Raw genomic sequence first — 24341 nt, forward strand, 5'->3', positions numbered from 1 at the left:
CACAGAGAAGACGGTCCAGGAAGTTCCTGGAGTGTGTGCAACAGAAGATCCCGACACAGTTAGCAAACTGCACAAGTTGTCACTCACTCGCGTCGGCCTCGGTTTCCGTGGCAGAACTCGCGTGCGTAAGGACACTCACCTGCCCACGAGCCGGCGGAGCAGCCCCGCTCCCTCCCGCTCTGCCGAGAGTGGCGCAGACGCTACTGACCTTAACCAGCAGCTACAAGACGAGCAGGAGAGTAGGCGTCCTCCGAAGGGACAACACTCAGCTCTGTTTTGCCCTTCTCTACTGCACAGACTCAAGGTGGCTAATCCCACCGGTCTGTGCCTTTCCCAGCATGGCTACGATTCACCTCGGGAGCAGCCCGCTGCCAGCTGGGCTCCGATACGGGATGATGAGTCCGGTCCCAGGAAGAGGCAAGCACCCAGTGCCCGTCTGCTGCCGCTCGCCGCTACAAGTGCCTTCTTCCAGCCCGCGCCTGCGGATGCTGAGGCTGCTCTGTGCTCTGCAAGGGCTCTGCTGGGGCTCAGCACCAGGCAAGGCTGGGCCCGCTCGCGCCTCACGCTGCTCTGACAGCTTTGCATCAGACGAGCCCCTTCGGAGCGCACCGACTGATCTTTCTGCTTTTTCATTTTAGTCAGACTCTCATCCAGCCACGCACATTACAACCACTTATACAAACCAAAATGCCAAGAAGCAAACCACTAGACGTTCACAGGTGAAAGCCTGTATCTCCACAGGAGGTTTTGTCTGCCCCACTCGTGATTCGTTCTGGGTTGCAAGTGCAACTTCGCTGTCTTCCTCATCTCAAAGTACCGTGGCTGGGCAAATGCCCGCGCCTGGGCGGTAGTCAAAAGGCAGTGCAGGCTGGAGTTTGTGAATGAAGGAGACCCTTCTCCAATGCCAAACCATACAAAAAAGAATCATCAAAGGGACCTTCCACCTTCACAGAAACCACTGACAATTTAAAAGTGAATGTACACCTTCTTCACAGGGTGAGAAGGAAGGGAACCTTCCAGCTGAATTTGCTTTACCTTGGAAATGGCTGAGGCAGGCAAGCATTTCTGGTTGGTGCGTCTCTGTCTTAAGCCCTGTTTCGTCTTGAAAATAAATGCAGGAGCCAGAAAGCAGGAAGTAGAGTAATGATAATTTTTTACTCCTTGAGGGACTGGGCTGTTCTCCCTCCTACCTTGCAGGAGACCTCTGCAAAGCATCGGGAGTGGGGAGGAGACACACAGTCATGGGCGCGTGTCGCAGGTGACCAAGCGAGAGCGGCATGGAAATGCAGCAGATGGAAACAACAGATGACATTTTCTTTTGTCTCCTGATGCCATGCGCCTGCGGTGGCAGAACGCCCACTGTGACGTCACCAAGTTGTGAAGGGTGATGTCACCGAGGGGAGGATTGTGACGTCGGCGAGTGATGCACAGTTTCTCACTGCTTATCTTTGGGCACCAGCAGAGCCTGGCCCGGCCTGGCTTGTGCCTGGACCCTTGCCGCGCGTTCCTGCGAGGACTGGAGGGTCCAGCGTCGCTTCTCCCAGTGCTGGGCGGTGCGCTGGGGGCTGCCGTCGGCAGCTCCCGTTGACCATCCCGGAGCCATCCCCTGTGTTCCCCTGGCCCTGCCTGCGTCAGGCAGCCGGACCCTGCTGGGCAGGCTTGCGGCAGCGGAGGTGAGCAAACGTCCCCCTGGGGCAGCCATGGGGTGGGCGACGGGGCTCGGGGAGCCTGGAGGGTGTCCTTCTCGAGGGACCTGAGTATTTCTTCCCCTCCTCCCTGGGATGGCCAGCGACCACGGCCTCTCTCTGTTTTGCAGCACGCGACACCCTTGGCAGTGCTGGTGCCGTCGAGGGGGAGCAGCTCCTCATCCTCAGCTCTCCCCAGCCTGCCACAGAGCACAAACAGCCACGGAGACAGAGTGGAGCTGCCCCATCTGCCGCCATTCTCGGAAGAGCGTCGCCTTCGCTCAGCCATGCCAACACCAGTTCTGCCTGCGCTGCATCCTGCAGTGGGCAAAAAGGACATCAGATTGCCCACTCTGCAGAGAACTGATGGAGGAGATCAAGTTTTCTGTGCGGGCAGATGGCTACCTCGAGCACGTCGTCACTGCCCCCCCAGAGCCATCAGTCACCAGCAGCCAGGCAGGCCGAGCTCCCGGCTGCCTGGCCACCAGCAGCCCCCATCACCCCGCGGCACCCCCTCCATCCTCTACGCAGGGGATGCCGTTCCTGAAAGAGCAGCGGGATGCGGGGGCAGAGGCCGGGGCTACCGTGGGTGGCCTCCTGCCCGAGGTCTGGGCGGCACTTTTCCAGAGACACCAGCATCTCCTTGAGCCCGTGCTGCCCTGGCTGCGGTGGGAGCTGGCGGCAATATATGAGGAACGGTGGTGGCTGGCAATGGCAGCAGAAAAGCTGATCCTGCACGCCCTGTGCTGCTGCGGGCTGGACGAGGAGGCCGTGGTCCAGCGGATGCAGCCTGGCCTCGAGGAACATACAGCACCGCTGGTCCGTGGCCTCATCAATGTCCTCGTGTGCCGGAGCAGCAAGGAGGCTCGGAGGCTGCTGCGCTTCTATGCTGCTGGGGAGGAGGATGACAGCCCTGCAGCCAGCCCCAGCCCCAGCCCCAGCAGCTCCTGGGGAGGGACTCCCGCCCGCCTCACGGCCCCCTCCAGCAGCCCTGCAGGCTCGGACGTGGAGGAGGAGGCCAGCACGTCGGAGGCCGCTCTCCGCAGGGGTCCCAGCCGCCCCCCACCTATGCCCGTTCCTGCGGAGCAGGAGCAGCCCCAGGAGGAGCCGGAGGAAGCGGCGGCAGCAGGTCCCTCCGCCCAGGGCTGGAGCCGTAGCCCCTCCGCTCCTGGCCGGAGCAGGGACCGCTCAGGCGGGGGGCCCCGGCGCCCCCCAAAGAGGAGGGCCCCTGGCTCCCAGGACTGTCCCCAGCCCTGCAAGAGGCCACGCCGCCAGCAGGACTAGCAGGGTTCAGCACCTCTTTAGTCCAGAAAAAGGAAATAAATTCCTGTTTCCCTGACGCAGTCTCTTGGTGCTGCTTCCTCTCCCTTCTCCTGGTGCCTTTCCCTGTGCCCCGCGCCCCACTGTGGGTGGCGCCAGCCTGCTGGGGGGCATGGCCGTGGGCCCCCCGAGCCCCAAGGCCGCGTCGGTGGTGCTTCACTCACAGGAAATCGTGCCGCAGCCATGCACCCGCAGCACAGCAGGTGCCGAGGGCAGAGCAGGAAGGACTGGAAGCTGGTTTTGTCGCAGGTCCTATGTCCTCCGCCTGCTTCCAGTCCCTCTCTCTGCCCAGCTCCTGACACTTCTGCTTGGCTTTTGTTTCTCTCCACTCTCTGATGTTGGCCAGGGCAACCCTGAGTCCTCAGCTGCCCCTCACAGGGCACGCCTTCCAGCCCTATCACCAGCTTTGTTGCCCTCCTCCGGACGCACTCAAGGACCTTCACGTCCTTCCGAAATGGTGGGGTGGGCCCAGAACTGCACACAGGGCTCCAGGTGAGGCTGCACCAACGCTGAATACGGCGGGGTAACCACCTCTTTGACCAGCTGGTTATGGTGTGTTTGATGCACCCCAGGATGTGGTTTGCTGTCATGGCTGCCAGGGCAGCTCAGGTAGAGCCTGCTGCCGACCAGCACCCCCAGAGCCCTTTCTGCAGGGCTGCTCACCAGCCACTCCTCCCCCAGTTTATACTTGTGCCTAGACATGCGCTGTCCCAGGGGCAGAATCTGGCATGTGGACTTGTTAAATTTCATCCCATTAATCATAGTCCAATGCTCCAATCTATCCAAATACCTCCACAAGGCCTCCTGTCCCTCACGAGAGTCAACAGCTCCTCTCAGATTGGGATCATCCACAAACTTGCTAAAGGTGCATTCAACTCCTGCATGCAGATCGTTGATAAATACATCGATCAGCACTGGCCCTAGGACTGAGTCCTGGAGAACACCGACAGTGACCCGTCGCCAGCCTGATGTAGCCCCATTCACTGCCACCCTGTGAGCTCTGCCCTTCAGGCAGTTCTTCACCCAGCGCATTGTGAACCCACTCGTCCCACAGCTGGACAACTTGTCCAGGGGGAGGCTGTGAGGGACAGTATGAAAAGCCTTAGTGAAGACCAGAGAAACTACATCCACTGCCTTCCCTACATCCATCAGGCCAGTGACCTTCTCCTAGAAGGGCATCAAAGTGGTCAGGCAGGACTTCCCCTTCGTGAACCCGTGTTGACCGTGCCTGATGACCGCATTGTCCTTTAAATGCCTTTCATTAGCACCCAGTAGGATCTCCTCCCTTTTCTCCTCCCTTTCCTGAACCGGAATACCAAAATACCTGAATGGGGCTTTTATTTGCCTTATCCTGCCTGCTATGCCCTTGAACCAAACTGTGCCCTTGTCCCAGTCAGAGAGCAGCCCTTGCAGTAAATCCTCTCCACTGTACACACATGTAATTCACCACTCCTGAACAAATGCTGTAGGGCCTCTTCTTCTGTGGGCTCTCAGGCTAGTTGTCTTGGGAAGCAGTCATTTACTGCACCCAAAGATTTTTCTCTCTGCGCTTCGTTCTTGAGAAGTCGTTGACCCAGTAGTAGGTATCCCCTGATTACTACGTGTCCAAAATTCGCAGCTTCTCCAATCCTACTTACCACTTCTTGATTCCTCTGTCCTTCCTCATCAAGGAGGCCAGTGGTACAACCGAAAAAAGTGTTTTTGTGGCCAGTCTGTGATTTCCACCCACATGTCCTGTGATGCTTTTCTTTCCTATAATGCTTTTATGCTGTTGCTGCTTTCAGAGTCTTTCTCGCAGGGTGCTGTTCTGCCCCCTGAACAACTTATTGCATCACTGCCATGAAACTGGCAGCCAGGTGACACTGAATCCCATTGATCCTCCACATCCCACCTCTCAGGGATGCCCATGGTATCAGGGTGGTCCTTGAAGGCAACCATTTCAGCCCCCCCACCTTCTTTTTCAAGCTTCATGCACGGGCATACCAGCACCTGTACGTTTTGTCCTTACTCCAGCAATCAGTTTTGCCTGTGCCCGTCAACTGACACGAGCAGTCTTATTTGCTTTGCTTATTTATTGCAATTGTTCCTTTTCTTTCCCTGCTGCTCCTTCCCAGGGTGCATTGAACCCCAACTGCAGCCACTGCCTAGACCACACCAGCCGGAACTGGGTGCTCTTCTGCACCTGTGGCCTTTCCCCCGGCTTCCACTTTACATGTTCCTGCAGGAGCCTTTTAACTTTCAGTGCCAGAAGCCTCACTTCCTGATGATCAGTGTGCAGCCTTCTCTTCTTGTTCAAGCTCCTCTTGTCCCACAAGGCTTCCTGGTGCTGCCCGTACCCAAGTCCGTCCTCTCCACGTCTCCTTCAGGCACTGAGGCTCTGGATTTCCGTGTATCCCTGGCTTCACGTGTGGAATTGACAGTGTTCCAAGCAGTGCAAGGTCTTGATCCTCAGCCACCTGCCTGACAGCCCAAACTTGGCTCTTCCATTTACCTGCATCCGTGGAATGAAGACGGACCCAAAGAACAATCTCTGACCCCGCGGCCTCCCATCTGGATGTCGCATGATGCCTGCTGCCGCTGTGCCCAGCCGCAGGTTGCACTTTAATTTCACAAGGCCAGTTACCCAGGTCTAGTAACAGCACTTCCTGCCAGCACCAGCTGCTTCTTGCTGTCCTTCACGCTCTCTGCTGCCTCCAAAGTGCCCTGTGATCCCAGCTGCACGGTGGCTCTCCCCTCGGGAATTCGGGCAGTCCGAGGAGGCCATCGTTTGCAGAGGACTGCTGCAGGAAATGTCGGACCGTCCGCAAGTCCCCTGGTGCTCTCTCCACTTCTGGCAGCTGCTGCCACTTGGAGAACTCTCCAGCTGACAGAACAAACATGTCCTCTCCGCACCAGCAGATCCTTGGGCCACAGCCACGGACAGGAAACCTGCCCCTCCCAAGGCAGCCCCGCGCTTCGCATGCTGTGTAATAACTCCCGCAACACCAGCCTTCGGGGGTTTTCTACCTCCTTGTGTGCCTTGAGGTGCCTCGGGGGAGCTTATGTTAATTGAACTTCAGCAGTTCTGCTAATGCAGCGAATTGAACTTCAGTAGTTCGGTCGCTGCAGCTCTGCACCTTGCCCGGTGCAAAGGGCCACAGCAGCTTCCCCGTTTGCGGCTCCCCGTGTTGCTCAGTTACTGCTCTTTGCCTTTGCCTGGGCCTGGGCGGGATCTGGCCGTGCAAGCTGAGCACCGCCTGCACTTACTTGCACTCTTTTTCCTCCCTCCCAGCCCCCCTAAACGGAACTGCCACGCAGACTGTCCCGTTCCCTGTCCCTTCACCTCTGCTTCACAGAATGTCCCTGAAGGAAATCTCCTTTGGCTGCACACATGGAAACACATCATCTTCCATTTGGGTTTTGAGAGGGTAACACCTCTCAATAGGGGACAGGAAGGAGGTCATCGTGAGCCTGCTTTCCGAAAGTGTTCGGTGCTCCTTTGGAGGCGTTCAGGTGTGCGTCCAGGCTGACTGTCTTTCCCTGACTGCTTGCTGCGACAGATACCCCATTACCTGACCTTTTCCTGTTGGCCCCATGCGCCTCCTGCCAATGGTCCGACGGGGCTGTACGCAAAATGCCACGTGAGGAGGCTGGAGATGAGGCCGAACAAAGAGAACATAGCTTCATCAGGAATCAGACCGTTCCCTTTTTGCTTGTTTTCTTAGAAGTTCTTTTTCGCAAGGGGAAATAGGCCTTTTTTAGCTTTCTACTCTTTTGCTGCAAGGTCTGAGATGTATTGAATTAATAGGATTTGCTGTTTCACTCAAATATCACTGGTACCACTGCTTCTCCAGGTTTCTTGTGTCCTCCCATTGGCTTCAGGTTCCAGCTATTCCATCACGGGCAGCATTATCAGAGCCTCTCCTTCACTCTTTGGGAACGATTGCCTGCTCCAGAAGAACAAGGTGATGTGTCATTACCAGGGCCCAGGAAGTTGTAACTCTCCCATATTTCCTTCTGCTACCTCTGTCTGCTCTTCATCCTCACTAGACCTGGTGGTGTTCAGTCTGGAGAAGAGGAGGCTGATAAGGGAGACCTTATCATTCTCCACAACTACCTGAAAGGGCGTTGTGGAGAGGTGGGTGTTGGTCTCCCAAGTAACCAGTGATAAGATGAGAAGAAACGGCCTCAAGTTGCGCCAGAGGAGGTTTACACTAGATCTTATGACAAATTTCTTTATGGAGAGAGTGGTCAAGCATTGGAACAGGCTGCCCAGGGAGATGGTGGAGTCACCATCGCTGGAAGTGTTCGAAAAACGTGTGGACGTGGCTTTAGTGGGCATGGTGGTGTTACGTTGATGGTTGGATTTGATGATCTTGAAGGTCTTTTCCAACCTTAATGATTCTGTGATTCTGTGTAGACCTCAGACACCCACAGCCAATACCCGGTCAATCAGACTCTTCTGAGACTGCTTGTTGCATCTGTTAAAGGAGTCATTATCTTCTTCTTCAAGAGGAAGATGTATCACTTAAAGGGCATGGAGGGATTTGGTTCTCCTGGTTTATGCCTTTGTGGAATTTCTCGGACCAAAATAATTCTCTTTCCCTGGAAATAAGGAATTCTAGCCCCATGCTACAAGTTCTCAGCTTTGTAAAAAGAAACGCTGAGGAGCCATACAGCCGCGGCATCTGTCGAACACAGGTTGTAACAGGTTGGGCAAGAAGAGGATAGTATCTCTCTGTAAGCCTGAATGCCTTGTGCAAAACGCTCACCCCCTCCACTATGCATCCTGAAGGAGAAGACGCTGCCCTTCGAGACAGCTGGGGGAAAGCAAGTCTGGCTTCAGCCTCTGTTCAGCCACTGTTTCTCTCTGTGCACTTCGCCCTATGATAACCACAAGAAATCAAAGGAAGATAACGCTGACTTCTGTTAATGGAAATGAAGGCCCTGAATAGTTGGGTGGGCTCAGTCTTAAATGCTGCATTTTCCTTCCTGCCTGCACAGCAGGTACGAGTGTGACTTTTCCAGGTCCTTTATTTTATCCCAGTTAGACTGCAGCTTGCTTAAGGCTGGATTCCTTTTTCTTTCTCTGGGTGGATATACAGAAAAGTGCACAGCAATAATCTCTTAAGAGAAGTCTTAAAGTCCATCCACAGGGCAGGCAGAAGTGAGGGTGCTGTTGTTTTGAAACACCCAAGCGAACATCAACATATACACCAGTGCTGCGGAGGAAGGCCAAGGGAGCACCAGTGGACGTTGAACTCAGAGGTACGTATAAACTGTGGGATTGTGTCTTGACTCAGAGGGCCTGGGAGAGCACAGTACGCATTATTTATTGGTCTAGAAAATATAAACCTGTACCCAGAGTACGCAGCTACTCAGCCTCTGGAGTTTGCTATTACGCTGTGTTATCTCAAAACTCGAGGTGCAGAACCCATCACTGCCAAGTGATTTCATCCATGACACCAGCCATGCAGGCCTGTGTGGCCTGAAAGCATAAACAAATTTGAAGGTTATTGCGTTCCACCAGTGGCGTGGGAGGGTTGCCGTGCTGTCCTGGGATCTGGAAGTTAAGGTGGGTGGAGCTGAGATTGATTTGCTCCATAGCCCGATACAGGTATTGCCTTGGAGCCCTTACCCCAAGCTCACGGAGGGACTGGAGACAGAAGGATTTGCCCTCCTCTGGTCCACTGCCTTGTCCGTAAAATGGGACAAATGAGCTTTCTTGCTTCAAAACCATGCCAAAGGAGCTAATGAGCTCAGCAGCGAGGGGAGATCAGCACGTCCCCCTCCCCTGCCCCTTTGAGGAAGCTGTAAGCCGTGACGAGGCCCCAGGCGAGCCCCAGCCGTGACCCGTGCAGGGGTCTGCCGACAGCCCTGCTCTGGGGTCTGCCAAGGTCTGGGCAAGACGAGAGGCCGGGCAGGGCTGGCTGCTCACCTGACACAGGCACCAAGCGCAGCAGGAGGAAGGAGATGGCCAGAGAGCAAACCTCAGCCGTGAACTGGGGTGAGCGGCCCGTGCCGGAAACGGCGACGTGAGAGACAAATGCCCGGGGGCACCTTCCCGGTCTGTCCCTGGCACCAAGGGCACAGACCGGCCTCCTCTCTCCTGCACCTGCACGTCTTGGCTCGGCACCTCACACCCACTGCAGCGTGTCCTCGCCCTGCACGGTGACACAGCTCAGCCGGCACTGGTAGTGTCCTCTCCCGGCACTTCCCAGCTCAGCCCAGCCCCTCCCCAGCTCTCCCCGCAGCCCCTGCTCTCTCTCCAGCCCAGCCCAGGAGAGCAGCCCAGCCTGGGCTGGCCCCACGGCAGTGCCCACCGCAGGGTGCTGCAGAGCTCTGGGCGCTCACCCCACAGCCCCAGCCCCTCGGAAGGGACAGCAGCTGCTGGGGGGCAGGGAGGGCTCTCGGCCTCCCCACCAGCCCTGGGCTGGAGGCTCAGCCTGGCCGGAGGAAATGGAGGTCAGTGCAACTGCAAGACCCCGGGTATCAGCTCCAGGAGGTGCCCACCACAGACTGCCTGTGCCCCCTCGGGGCCAGCCCCTCTCCCCAGGCCAGCACGAGTCTGGGTCCAGCAGCAGAGCAGCCTGCCCCGAGCCGGGGCCTGCAGAAGGGGGTTTCTCTGGCTCATGGATTCCTCCCTGCAGGCACAGGAATGCTCCCTCGCTCTTCTCCAGGGACATCGCAGGTTCCCCAGGTGAGCGTGTCCAGGCTGGCCTGGCCGGCTGCTCCTGCTTCCCCCCACGTGCTCCCCGCAGGGCCCTGAGCTGGCGATGCTGCTCTGCAGAGGGAGGGGGCTGTGGTGCCCCGGGGCCATGGGCTAACCTTGCCCCGGCCGTGCTGGTCAGGGTGGGGAGCAGAGCCAGCGCGACGGGGATCACTGCTGCTCAGCCCCTTCCTGTCTCCCCCGACTGCTCAGTAGCCAAGCACAGGGCTGGGCAGGACACGGGGGTGTCTCCAAGGGCACAAGGGCCAGGGCAGGGCTTGTCCTGGGCCAGGGCTCCAGGGAAGCAGCAGCCCCGACTGGCAGGCGGCAGAGAGGGAGCGCCCAGGGCGGCAGCAAGGGGCAGCCCCAAGGGCGACAAGGGCTGATCCTGCATGGGGCAGCTGGGCATTGGCCTCCTGAACCCCTCCTGCACGCTGGGGCTGCTGCCCCGGCTCCACAGGAGAGGGGAAGAGATGGGAGCTGAGACAAAGAATTTTTGGCTGGCTCCTTTACTGGGTTTTTCTCAACAGGGAGCCTGGATCCAGGAGCCATATGTACCTGAAGTCCTTGGAACAAGAGAAAATATGTTAGGAGGCCAAGATTAAGAATAACAAAGGTACAAAACAAAAAGCAAAATGCAAAACCAACCCCCAAAACAATGCAAAGGGAAAATAAATACAGAAATGAAGAAAAGTTAGTCCTGGGTTTTCCTAAAGTACACTGGGAGCGCTTATGGCCTAATGGGCACCTTAATCAAAAGTAGACCACATACAAGTATTTTCCACAGGTCATCCTTGATTTCCTTGTTCCTCATGCTGTAGATGAGGGGGTTCACTGCTGGAGGCACCACTGCGTGCAGAACTGCCACCACCAGGTCCAGGGATGGGGAGGAGATGGAGGGGGGCTTCGAGTAGGCAAATATGCCAGTGACAAGAAACAGGGAGATGACGGCCAGGTGAGGGAGGCACGTGGAAAAGGCTTTGTGGCGTCCCTGCTCAGAGGGGATCCTCAGCACCGCCCTGAAGATCTGCACGTAGGACACCACAATGAACGCAAAAGAGCCCAAAACCAAGAAAGCACTTAATACAAGAAGCCCAAGTTCCCTGAGGCAGGAGTGTGAGCAGGAGAGCTCGAGGATCTGGGGGATTTCACAGAAGAACTGGTCCACAGCATTGCCCTGGCAGCGTGGCAGTGAAAATGTATTCACCGTGTGCAGCAGAGCATGGAGAAACCCACCGCCCCAGGCAGCTGCTGCCACGTGGGCACAAGCTCTGCTGCCCAGGAGGGTCCCGTAGTGCAGGGGCTTGCAGATGGCAACGTAGCGGTCGTAGGCCAGGACGGTAAGACAACACTCTGCTGAAATGAAGAGAAAAGAAAGAGCTGTGCGGCACACGCGGAGTAGGAGATGTCCCTGGTGTCCCAGAGGGAGCTGGCCATGGCTTTGGGGACAGTGGTGGAGATGCAGCCCAGGTCGAGGAGGGAGAGGCCGAGGAGGAAGAAGTACATGGGGGTGTGGAGGCGGTGGTCGCAGGCTATGGCGGTGATGACGAGGCCGTTGCCCAGGAGGGCAGCCAGGTAGATGCCCAGGAAGAGCCCGAAGTGCAAGAGCTGCAGCTCCCGCCTGCCTGCGAGCGCCAGGAGGAGGAACCGGGTGATGGAGCTGCCGTTGGACATTGGCTGTTTCTTGGCACGGCGGCACTGTTCAAACAAGGAAGGGAGAGGGTAGCATTAGGAGAGACTCCTCTGAGCAAAGCCCCTCCATTTGCCATAGCAACACCCCCAGCTGAAATGCATTTCCTTTCCCTGCGCTGTGCTGGCTGAGTGTGCTGTGAGGAGCAGCAGCTCTGCCCGTGTGCTGCCAAGGAGTCAGCTTTGCTCTGCTGCAGCGGGTGCCCGGAGCTGGATTGTGACAGCTCCCGTGTTCACCGGGGATGTCAGAGGCAATCCACCTTCAACGGAGAATTCAGTCTCTGCACTCATGGCTCGGAAGAGCGGGGGCTGCAGAAGAGAGGCTTGGCATGTCCCTATAATGATTTTGTTTCTGGTTTTTATTTTCCATCATCACGTCTGGTGAGTGTTCTTTCTGGGGGTAGAAACACTCGTTTTTGTGACTGACAAAGCGCCGAGTCTTGAGACGAACGAGGCCAAAGGGCTCAGCTCTCTGGAGCTCGGTGCCGAGTCAGGAGAGCTGCCGGGTCCCTCTCTCTGTTTCCCACCTGCCCTGTGCTTTCGCTTGTGCTGCCTTGAAGATGACCTCACACACAAACTACCCTTTAAAGAACCACCAGTATCTGTGCTCTGATGAGAGCAGGGGAACGCGGTTGCCAAGGGCAGACCTGCCAGCCGTGCTGCGTCCCAGCCCAGAGGCGCAGTCGCGATGCAGAGAGCAGGACGCAGCCCCTCGCAGAGAGAAGCAAAGGCCTCTGAGAGGGGAGTGCCGACCCCCAGGGCAAGGCTCAGCACCCCGGGGGCCCGCGGCAGAGCTGCGCCTTTCTGGGGCAGCTCGCCAGCCCAGCAGGACGGGCCAAGCAGACAGTCGGGGCTCCCGCAGAGGAGATGTTCTAGCGAGAGCGTCAGCTCCTTGCCCAGCAGGCAGCGCCCAGAAGACATCGGCAGGGACGGCCCGGAGAGAGCTGCCTGAGCGCAGCCTCCCGCAGCGCTTGTCTGCAGTTCCCCCCGGCCCCGGCCCCTGTCTCTGCTGCCTGGGGCTGTCCCTGCCCGCAGCTCTTGCTCTGTCCCCAGGTGTCCCCTCCCTGCCAGTGCTCACAGAGCCCGTCCCAGCGCTGTGTGCTCAGCTCTGCCCTGCAGACACCTCCCAGCAGCAGGGCCCTGCCCTGCCCTGCCCTGCCGGGGGTTGCTCCTGCCATGCGGAGCTTCTCCCGGCAGTGCCCTGGGGAGCTCCCCGGGCAGGCTGAGAGCTGACCCCGGCAGGCGGCAGAGTCCCTGTCCCGGCACACAGCCCCTGGGGTGCAGGGACCCTGCTCGGAAGGACAGCCCTGGGCACCCCTGGCTGCACAGCCAGACGCACACCTTCCCAGCCATGCCCAGAAGGCAGCCGTCGTGCCTGTCCCTCCGATGGTGCAGCAGGGAAGCCCTGCTCCGCAGCACGCCCTCCTCCTCTGCGCTGCAGAAGCCGAGGGACTCCTCCCGGCAGCTCCCAGGAGCCATCGGATGTGCCGGTTCTAGGAGGTGCCTCCAGGAGAGGCAGCGGCATTGCCCTGCGGCCAGAGACTTACCACAGTCGGGGCTGTGCAGATCTCTGCCGCGGGAAGCTCTCGGCATCCCCCCCCTCCCAACTGCCTTTATGCTCTCCCAGCCTCGCAGGTCTCCTCTCGGTGCTGCAGGCAGTGCCCCCAGCCCCGCTCCTGGGCAGAGCTGGCTCTCGGCCGCGCTGCCCGCTTGCCGTGAGCTCCTTCCGTCCCAGGAGCCCGGCCCAGCTCCGCCGCAGAGGACCAGCCCGAGGCACTTTAATGACCCCTCTGGTGGGGTGGGTGCCGACTCCATCCACCTCAGGCCCTGAGAGGAAGCTGAAGAACCTCTCGAGAAGGCAAAGGCAGATGCAACGTCCAAAGCTCCTTGGAGCACTCACGGGTCCCACTGAGGGACACTGCTGAGAAAGCGTCCCCAGGGGCTGGTTAGGGCAGAAAGCTGCAGGCAGTGATGACAGGTCGAGAAAAACACGGTAAAGGTGGCTCTGATGCCGAGTAAACCTGCGCGTGTTCTGTCAGGCCAAAGGGCCAAGCCCTGACCCCGACCCTGGGAGGGGAGATCCTGTCCCTTACGCATTGCTCAGGGCTTTTCCTGGGGCTGTGTGATCTGGGGCCGTGCCATGCCAAGTTCAAGACAACGGGACAGCACCTCCAGGCTCTCGGCTGGAGACAAGGAGGCCATGAGGCCCTCGTGCTGTCAGGGTAAGGTGTGTCCTTAAGGTACTGGCCTCACCAGTGCTGAGTACGGGGGCACGATCCCTGCCCAGCTCCTGCTGGCCACACCATTGCTGATACAGGCCAGGACGCTGTTGGACTTCTCAGCCACCCGGGCACACTGCTGGCTCATGTTCAGCCGGCTGTCAACCAGCACCCCCAGGTCCTTTCCTGCCACGCAGCTCTCCAGCCACTCCTCCCCAAGCCTTTACAACAAAAACTAACAGCAGCTTGAACAAGAAAGATACAATCTGAGTGCCTCTGGAAACGAATATCAACCAGAAAAGGTAACACACGGAAACCACGAACACAGAACACAGCGCTTTATGGATACCTACAGAGTTTTGCTTTAACTCCTCCGACAGGGATTCTTCTCACAAGTACCGATGAGTTCTTAGGAATCAGGGCATTAGCCTCTGTGTATTCTGAAAACAACATAAACGCAGAAAAAGACATTAGTCAATTCATAAGAATATACATATATGAATATGTAATTACACAGCACTGCAGAGAGGGAAGCCCTTTGCAGATGGAAAAGCCAAATTTCAGATGTAATGGCGCATTTTTATTGCCTCATGTCGTGGTTTAGCCCCAGACGGCAACTAAGCACCACGCAGCCGCTCGCTCACTCCCCCTTCCACAGTGGGACGGGGGAGAGAATTGGGAAAAAAACCTCGTGGGTTGAGATAAACACGGTTTAATAGGACAGAAAGAAAGAAGGAAACAACAATGATAATACCAACACAGGAATGTACAAGAACAAGTGATGCCCAATACAGCAATTGCTCACCACCCCGTGATCGACAGCCCGTCCCCGAGCAGCGATTTCCGCCCCCCGGCCAACTCCAGTTTATGTACTGGGCATGACGTCGGATGGTAGGGAATATCTCTTTGGCCAGCCTGGGTGGGTTGTCCCGGCTGTGTCCCCTCCCAGCTCCCCGTGCACCCCCAGCCTGCTCACTGGCAGCCCAGCACGAGAAGCTGGACTGTCCTTGACGGCTCAGCAACAACCCAAAACATCAGCACATTATCAACAGTTCCTCATCCCAAATCCAAAACACAGTCTCACTCTAGCTTCTGTGAAGAAAACCAGCTCTATCCTGGCTGAAACCAGGACACCGCAGGCTCTTGTGTGCCAGCGAGGTGCTGAGGCTGTCCTGCCACCGAAGCACAGACCTGAGGACTGTGACCCCAGCACGAACTGCTTGATGTACAATGGTCTTCTGGTAAGGATCAGTGCCCAGGTTTCCCTGCGAGAAGTCTGCGCTCCACTATGGTGCCACGGCCGAGGTGCTGCTGCCCAAACGTACACTGCCAGGAGATGCCCCATGTCTTCTCGCAGGGCTGCGGCATTTTTGGACTAAATGAGATGTGGCGGGACAGCGTGCTGAGCTGTGGTGCTGCACTCGCTCTGTGGGAGGCATGACAGAGGGATTCCCCTGTGTGAAGGATCAGCTCAGGTACATGGAGCTCTGCTATGAGATGGGCAAAGGTTGAGTGAGCTTGTGTGAGCGAGGATGAGAGAAGTCAGTACGGGTGACATTGTCTTTGGCAATGATAAGCTACATCATCAGGGAGAGCAGGCAGAAGAAGTCTTCTGTCAGCAACGCGAAGAAGTCTCCAGGTTAATGAGCAGGTTCCTATGGGGGACTGTAAGTGCCCTGGCATTCACTGGCCAGGCAAGTCAACACTGTGCCACAGTCCAGAAGGTCTGGGGATGACTTCTTAGATGAGCTAAGCCTAGGAGATGGGGAATGCCCCCTTCTGCATGTGGCTGTGCCTGTGCATCTACATGGGTCTAGATGGTGCAGACTCTACTGGAAGACATTCCCGTAACCCAAATACGTTGGGATTCATACAGAATTCGTTATTCAAAAAAGCATGCATTTTATGATCTCTCTATTTTGAAATCTTTTCGCTTTCACAACATTCCCGAAACCTCTCTGATTAACCACGTAAGAATTGAAGGGTTAAGGAAAATTGTGCCCAGAGACTTGTCTTGTTAGAGCGTTTTGCATATAGTGAGCCCTCCGGTGCCAAGTTTCTGAACTGCAGATACTGAAAGAAGATGGAACAAGCTTCTAGAGAAGTAAAAGTCAGCCGCAGACTTCCAGGTTTATGAAGGTGTTAGTGGGTCCCATTGAGGTCCAAGGCTGAAGAGACCATAGAGGGGATGAGCGGCCATGGTCACCTACCATTCCTGGGGGCTGCTGAAAGGGGAAGATGGAAGCATGGGTTACCGGTAGCCAAGGAAATGTGCAGGTGCCACTGAAATGCCCACGAATTCCCCACAAGCAGTCCCATTTCTTCCAAAACGCTGCTAATTTGCCTTTATCTCCCAATATGTTCCAGCCCCAGCCTTGCTAGAATCTTCTCTCCATATTGCAGCAATGAAACTCACATCCTTCTTCTTCTGCGTCGTCGAAGTCTACACTCATGATATGTTCCTTTAGCATGATCCTCCCCTTACACCTACACAGACTCCTGCTCCTTAGGATCAGAATTATTCAGTTTGGAAAACATCTTTAAGATGATCTTGAAGTCCAACCATTAACCTAGCACTGACAAGGCCACCACTAAGCCATGTCCCTAAGCATGATACCTACATGTCTTTTAAATACCTGCAGGCGTGGTGACTCAACCACCTCCCTGGGCAGCCTGTCCCAATGCTCGACAGCCCTTTCGGTGAGGAAATTGTTCCTAATATCCAATCTAAACCTCCCCTGGTGCAACTTGAGGCCATTTCCTCTCATCCTATCGCTCATTACTTGGGAGAAGAGACCAACCCCCACCTCACCACAACCCCCTTTCAGGTAGTTGTAGAGAGCGATGAGGGCTCCCCTCAGCCTCCTCTTCCCCAGACTGAACACCCCCAGCTCCCTCAGCCGCTCCTCATCAGACTTGTGCTCCAGCACCCTCACCAGCTTCGTTGCCCTTCTCTGGACACGCTCCAGCACCTCAACGTCCTTCTTGCAGTGAGGGGCCCAACACCGAACACAGGATTCAAGGTGCAGCATCACCAGTGCCGAGTACAGGGGCACGATCCCTGTCCGGCTCCTGCTGGCCACACCATTGCTGGTACAGGCCAGGACGCTGTTGGCCTTCAAGGACAGCATCCTCCAAGCACACCAATAGCCCAAATTGAAACTGAAAGGTAATTCAAGGGCACCGTAACGGCTGTCACTACTTCAGGAACAGATAAAGAAAAACCAAAGATACTGTGTGGCCATGGCTGAACAGAGTAAGACGTAGATCTTGGATTTTCTATGTCATGTTGTCCTCGGTCTTCACCGCTGAGGTGTCCTAGACTTCTGTGACTCCAGGCAGGACTTTGGAGGAAGGAGAGCAACCAGTGATGGATATGGATCAAGTTAGGGGTCACTTGAACAAACACAATCCTTACCTGCCTATGGGACAGGAGGGGAGGCATCCCAGGGACCTGAGAGAGCAGACCAACGTCACAGCGAGGCCACTCGCTATCATTTTACCGGCAATGTGCACTCGCAGTCTGGAAGGACAACTGTATCCCGGGCTGCATCCAAAACAGCGCGGCCAGCTGGTTGAGGGACGTGATGCTGCCCCTCGGCTCCACGCTGGTGAGACCCCACCTGCAGGGCTACTTCCAGCGCTGGAGCCCTCAGCACAGGAAAGACACGGACCTGCTGGAGAGGGTCCAGAGGAGGCCACAAAAATGATCAGAGGGATCATGGAACAGCTCTGCTGTGAGGACAGGCTGAGGGAGTTGGGTTGTTCCACCTGGAGAAGAGAAGGCTCTGGGGAGACCTTTTTGCAGCCTGCCAGTACCTGAAGCGGGTCTCTGAGAAAGATGGGGACAGAATTTTTAGCAGGGTCTGTAGCGATAGGACAAGGGGTAACGGTTTTAAACAAGAAGAAGGGAGATTGAGACTAGATCTAAGGAAGACATTTTTGACAATGAGGGTGGAGAACCCCTGGCCCAGGTTGCCCAGAGAGGTGGTGGATGCCCCATCCCTGGGACCATCCCAGGTCAGGTTGGACGGGGCTCTGAGCAACCTGACATAGTTGACGGTGTCGCTGCTCATGGCAGGGGGTTGGACTAGACGGCCTTTAGAGGCCCTGTCCAACCCAAAATATTAAATGATTCGATGATTCTGTGAAATCAGAGCTTTCTCCCCTCAAGTCCATAGCTGCGTGTCTCAACCCCGCAGCACAAATTCCCACTTGGGGAACAAGCTGCACTCAGACACCGGAGGATGGTTCTCAATTGCCAACAAGCAGAACCAAGACACAGGAATAGTTCAGTAAAAGCCAAAATACTTTCCTCAGGTGTACAGTAAGTCCACGTTACCTCCACTGAACTTCACTTCCCACAGTGGATGACCACACAGCAATGCAAGATGCATTATTGGGTCAAGAACAGCTCTTAAGATTCCCCCCCAAGACCTCCCTGCTTGGACTCTGTCCATATTCGCTCTTTGCATACAATGAGTCACATGCTGACATCACAAGCTCCTTCGTTTCACAGAGGGAAGCAAAATGGAGTGAAACACTCTCTTTTGCGTAGCCAAATCTGGACTAAATCCCACCTGATTGATAACTCTTACAAGAGCACCTTCAAGTAGACTCCACATCATCTAGACCCGCTCATTGTTCATTCCCTGCAGGGTAAAGCACACGTGGCTTCACTGTAGGTGAAGGAAGGGATGAGAGTGGTCACCTCCGACGTTGGACATCTCGTGCGTAATTGCCCGGATGTCCCTTTCTCATCAAGGCAGAGAAATTACTTGTCTCAACTAAGGCAGAGAAATCAGTAGACTCAACTAAGATGTCTTCATCCCCCCCTGCTTGTCAAACACTGCTTGCTCCAGAAAGCCTCCTGCAGGTCCCGGGTCCCAGTTACAAGTCCTATACGGGGCCTTCAGCTACCGTAGGGTAACTTGGAGGCAATGGTCACCTCTGTGCGGGCAACTGAACCAAGCCTTGCCTGAAGATGTTTAGCAGAACCGGCCAACTTTATGAGCTTCAAGAAGGCCAAGTGCCGGGTCCTGCACTTCGATCACAACAACCCCACACAACGCTCCAGGCTCGGGGAGGAGCGGCTGGAGAGCTGCCCGGTGGAAAAGGACCTGGGGTGCTGATCGACAGCCAGCTGAACATGAGCCGGCAGTGTGCTGGCCAACAGCGTCCTGGCTTGAGCTTCACCACAAATTTTTGACAACATTAGTTTAGAGTAATGTTCATTCTCTCTTTAAAAGTCAGGCCTGAGTCCAAGCCTTACAGCAGCTTTAATGCTTTGAGAACACAAGGAATTTAGTCCTAGGGCATCTCCAAGCATAGTGGTGCCCCATACAATAAAAGCTGTATTCGCTCTGTGGGGTCATTCCTTTTTTACCCATCTTCGTTATGAGTCAATACTAAAAAACTGAGGCAAATATTAAGCTAGAACGTGTCAAATCCAAAAACCCGACTGCCAGAAATATTACATCCTGTTCGACTGCCTAAAAACTCCGGGATTGAAGCCAAATAGTCAAGAAACAGCCCCTGGATAAGCCCGGACTTGGTGTTACCCTGTGGTGGATCATCCAACTATGAAAAGGCAGGATGCATTACAGCATACACGTCACGGTGCAACTTACGGTTAATTTATTTTGTGGTCCAACCAAAAATACCCTAACCCTATCACCAACCTTAACCCTAAGCCTACCCTTATTCCTTTAAACGTAAGCCTAACCTTAACCTTGGACCTCGAGGTCCAACCAAGAATACCCTGACCCTCATGCTAACCCTAACGCTAAACCTAACCCTTAGAATACTTAAAATCCAACCAAAAATATCCTAACCCTGACTACAACCCTAACGCTGTCATGAACCTTAACCCTAACCTTAACCCTTTAAACCTAACCTTAACCTTAACCCTGTTGCCCTAGACCCAACACATAACCATGATCCCACAGCCTAAACCGCAACACTAAACTTGACTCGTAACCCTAACCCTAAGCTGCAACCCTGAACCAGCCCTCCCCCTGACTCGAACCCTGCTATCCTAAACCTAACCCTTACCACTAAACATAAGCCTAACTCAAAAACTAACCCCAACCTCAACCTAACATTAACCTAACTCCTAACTCTAACACCAACCTCAACCATAAACCTAGCCCTAATACTAACCCAAACACATTATGCTAACCCTAAATGCTAACCCAAACACTAAATCTAACCCTAATCTCAACCCCAAGTATCACCTTCCAATAGAAGGAACCGTAACCCTAGCCTCAGCCATAAACCTAATACTAACCCAAACACATTATGCTAACCCAAACACTAAACCTAACCATTAAACCCAGCCCTAAACCTAACCCTAACCCTAAGGATCAACTGCCACTAGAGAGACGGAGCTCTGATGAGTACTAAGGGAGTCATAAGGATAAGCTGAGATCTAACGACCTGGCTACCGAGAGTAAAATTCATCTGAACCTTCTTCTCTTCCTAGGAGTGATGCAGAGCTTTGCAAGGAGCAGTTCATCTCCTCCTAATCCAAGTGTTTAAAGTAAATCAGATGAATCAGCCCCAGAAGTGCTGGTTTTATCGCCATGATCCGTGAAGGACATTTAGGTCACCGCCATGCTACTCTTGGGTGAGACAGATCCTCCCCTTGCAGTCGAAGTGAAGTCCTCTCGTGATGGACCTCCTGGCTTTCTGGCCCTCCTAGACATCATCGGGCACGAATGTCCGAAGGGCTCCTTCATTTGGCCTTTCCTTAGGCTGAGTAGGGATGGGTTTACAAGAGGTGGGACAATACTGGAGGGGATCGAGCCAAAGACGGAGATGCCGAAACCCAAGGAGATAAGAGTGAAAGGAGAAGCGTGAGTAGCAAATGCCCACCCTGTGCTGACGGGATCTGGAAGAGGGTAGGCTTAGGGGACCATGCTCGGTGAGAAAGAGCCAAGGAGGAGGACCGAGGACACCACAAAGTCAAGGAGAGTGGTAGACGACCTTGGGACCACAAGCCTGGCTTTCAGAACCGGAGGTCAAGACCAAGTCACCCACCCGGGAACCCAGAACAAGCTTGTCAGGATGGTGGGACGTCTCAGAGGGTTCCAGACTCTCGCCGGTCTCGGGACGCGGCAGCAAAGGGGACGGACTCTGCCCACGCTGGACGAAGCTGGTTGGGGCCACCCAAGGAGGCGGTTCTCTTCTCCGGTAGGACGTTGGCCAACGTTTTGGGCAACACGGGGGAGGCCACGGAGCCCCCGGAGTCCTTGGAGCACCAGCTGGTCCAGCTTGGTCCTTGCTGCCGAGCCTGACCCCCGCACTGGTCCCAGTAGCCGCACTGGGGGCTCTCCTGGGCCCAGCCCCCACCCGCAGCCACCAGCCAGATGCGGGTGTTGAGGAAGGCGGGGGCCGTGGGGGAGCACACGCCACGGACACGCCACAGACACGCCACGGGCACGCTACGGGCACGCCACGGGCACGCCACGGGCAAGCCGTGCTCGTGCCTTGTATGCACTAACACACACGCCACGCACACGCCACGCACACACCACGCACACTCATAGCACGCACACGCCACGCACACGCCACGCACACGCCGTGCACGCTCCGTGCATACATCACGCACACGCCACGCGCACTCTGTGCACACGCCACGCTCACGGTGTGCACACGCCACGCGCACTCGCCACGCGCATTCGCCACGCGCATGGCATGGCCAGGGCTCACGTCCATGTATACGCCACGCACACGCCACGGGCACGTCACGCACGTGTCGGGCACACCAAGCACGTGTCATGCTCCCGCCACGCCCACGCCACACCCACGCCCCTCCCCCACTCCTCCAGGGCCCCCCCGCGTCCCGGCCCTCCCGCCCCCACCCCCAATCTCTCTCGGGCCATGACGTCATGCCCCCCTCCCCCTCCCGGGGACCCAGGGGTCCGGGCGTTCCTGCTCCCCCACCCCCCCCGGGGCACCCCGGCGTGACTCACCAGGGCCGCACCCTCCCCCCCGCCCCACATCTGGATTCGCTCAACAGCTGGGGGGGAGGGGAGCCAGCCGGGGACCCGGGCGTACGGCGACCCCCCCCCCCCCCCCCCCAAAGACGCCGGGGTCCACTCTGCCCCTCCCGCCCCCGAGCCCAAAAGGGACCCAGGCCCCGGGGTGCCTCCCCCACCCCCACCCCTAGCCATAGCCCTGCCCCCTCCCCCACCCACAGCCCTGCCCCCCCCCCGAGCACCGGGGCGTCCGTGAGGGGTTCAGCGCCCGCCCTTTATTGCCCTCGACCCCTGCCCCTCCCCCACCCGCGGGGAAGGGCCGCAACTGGGGGGAGCCGGGAGGGGGGCGATCCCAGTTTGGGGTCCATTCCCAGTTTGGGGTGGGTCCCAGTCCCAGTTTGGGGTCCTTTCCCAATTTGGGGTGGGTCCCAGTCCCAGTTTGGGGTCCTTTCCCAGTTTCAACTCCCTGGGGGGGGCCGGCATGGGGAGCCCTTGCGGGGGGGGGCGCATCCCAGTTTGAGCCTTCCTTCCCAGTTTGGGAGGGGTCCCATCCCAGCTTGAACTCACAATTTGGGGGGGTCCTCTCCCAGTTTGCCCCCCCCCAGCACCCTCACCCACGGGGGCTCGGGAGGGGCACCCGGGGGAGCCTCCTTAGCCCCCCCACTGCTCCCAGTACCACCAGTATGCCTCCCAGTGCCACTGGCAGTGCCACCAGCAGCCCCCCCCGAAGGGACCCAGGTGTCTGGGGGCCAGGAGGAGCCCTGGGGGCAACTGGGGGGGCAACTGGGGGGCTAACTGGGGAGTCCTTGGCTCTGGGAGGGGAAACTGGGGGGGTAACTGGGGGGTCCTTGGCTTGTGAGGGGGCAACTGGGGGGGCAACTGGAGGGGTAACTGGGGGGGTAACTGGGGAGTCCTTGGCTCTGGGAGGGGAAACTGGGGGGGTAACTGGGGGGTGCTTGGCTTGTGGGGGGGCAACTGGGGGAGCAATGGGGGAGTCCTTGGCTCTGGGAGGGGAAACTGGGGGGGTAACTGGGGCAACTGGGGGGTCCTTGGCTTGAGGGGGGGCAACTGGGGAGTCCTTGGCTCTGGGAGGGAAAACTGGGGGGGAAACTGGGGGGGTAACTGGGGAGTCCTTGGCTTGTGGGGGGGCAACTGGGGGGGCAACTGGGGAGTTCTTGGCTCTGGGAGGGGAAACTGGGGAGGCAACTGGGGGGGTAACTGGGGAGTCCTTGGCTCTGGGAGGGGAAACTGGGGGGGTAACTGGGGGGTGCTTGGCTTGTGGGGGGGCAACTGGGGGAGCAATGGGGGAGTCCTTGGCTCTGGGAGGGGAAACTGGGGGGGTAACTGGGGCAACTGGGGGGTCCTTGGCTTGAGGGGGGGCAACTGGGGAGTCCTTGGCTCTGGGAGGGGCAACTGGGGGGGCAACTGGGGAGTCCTTGGCTTGTGGGGGGGCAACTGGGGGGGCAACTGGGGAGTTCTTGGCTCTGGGAGGGGAAACTGGGGGGATAACTGGGGGGTCCTTGGCTTGTGGGGGGGCAACTGGGGAGTCCTTGGCTCTGGGAGAGGAAACTGGGGGGTCAACTGGGGCAACAGGGGGGTCCTTGGTTTGTGGGGGGGCAACTGGGGAGTCCTTGGCTCTGGGAGAGGAAACTGGGGGGATAACTGGGGGGTCCTTGGCTTGTGGGGGGGCAACTGGGACAACTGGGCGGGCGACAGGGGAGTCCTTGTCTCTGGGAGGGGAAACTCGGGGGGTAGCTGGGGCAGCTGGGGGGTCCTTAGCTCTGGGGATGGCAACCTGTGGGGTATCTGGGACAAGTGGGGGGGCTCTGGAAAGGGGGGACACGGTTGGGGGGGCAACTGGGGGCGACTGGGATTTGGGGGGGGCAACTGGGGAGGCAGTTGCGGTGTCCTTGACCCTGGGGAGGGCAACTGGGGGGGTAAATGGGTCAGCTGGGGGAGCTCTGGGGGTGGGGGTTGCAGTTGGGGGAGCAACTGGGGGCAACTGGGATTTAGGGGGGACAGTTGGTGGGTCTCTGGCCCGGGGGGGGGCACTAGGGGTGTCCTGGGGGATGGAGGGGGCAGTTTGGGGGTCCCTATAGGGCCTTGGGGGCGGACTGGCTCTATAGGGGTCCCAGTGGTCAGTCTGGGGTTCCTGGGTTCTATAGGGATCTCTGGGGTCAGTTTGGGGGTCCCAGGTGCTATAGGGGTCCCTCACTACAGTATAGGGGTTTGGAGCCCTATAGGGGACATTGGGATGAGTTCGGGAGTCTGCAGCCCTATGGGGGTCCCTGGGCTCAGTCTGGGTGTCCCCAACTCTATAGGGATCCCTGGGGTCAGTCTGGGGGTCCCCAAGCCCATAGGGGTCCCTGGGGTCAGGCTGGGGGTCCTGGGTTCTATAAGGATCCCTGGGGTTAGTTTGGGGGCCCCAGGTTCTATAGGGGTTGCTCAGTACAGTATAGGGGTTTGAAGCCCTATAGGGGTCCCTCGGGTCAGTCTGGGGCTCCGGGGCTCTGTAGGGGTCCCTGGGCTCAGTCTGAGAGGTCAAAACTCTATAGGGGTCCCTGGGGTCAGGCTGGGGGTCCCAGGTTCTATAGGGCTCCTGGGGCTCAGTTTGCAGGTCCCCAAGCCTATAGGGGTCCCTGGGGTCAGTCTGGGGGTCCCAGGTCCTATGGGGATCCCAGGGCTCAGTCTCAGGATCTGGGGCTCTATAGGGGTCCCTGTGCTCAGTCTGGGGGTGCCCATCCCTATAGGGGTCTCG

General features: G+C 57.3%; 1 pseudogene across 1 annotated transcript; it reads right to left on the reverse strand.

The window, feature by feature from the left end:
- Positions 1-10292: 10292 nt before the first annotated feature.
- On the reverse strand, positions 10293-11536 carry LOC309416364 (olfactory receptor 14I1-like; annotated as a pseudogene). The gene has a single exon. The product of its transcript is annotated as an olfactory receptor 14I1-like (transcript).
- Between the last annotated feature and the right edge of the window lie 12805 nt (positions 11537-24341).

The sequence above is a fragment of the Phaethon aethereus genome (assembly GCF_964289735.1).
Source record: "Phaethon aethereus genome assembly, contig: HAP1_SCAFFOLD_218, whole genome shotgun sequence".
Taxonomy (NCBI): Eukaryota; Metazoa; Chordata; class Aves; order Phaethontiformes; family Phaethontidae; genus Phaethon; species Phaethon aethereus.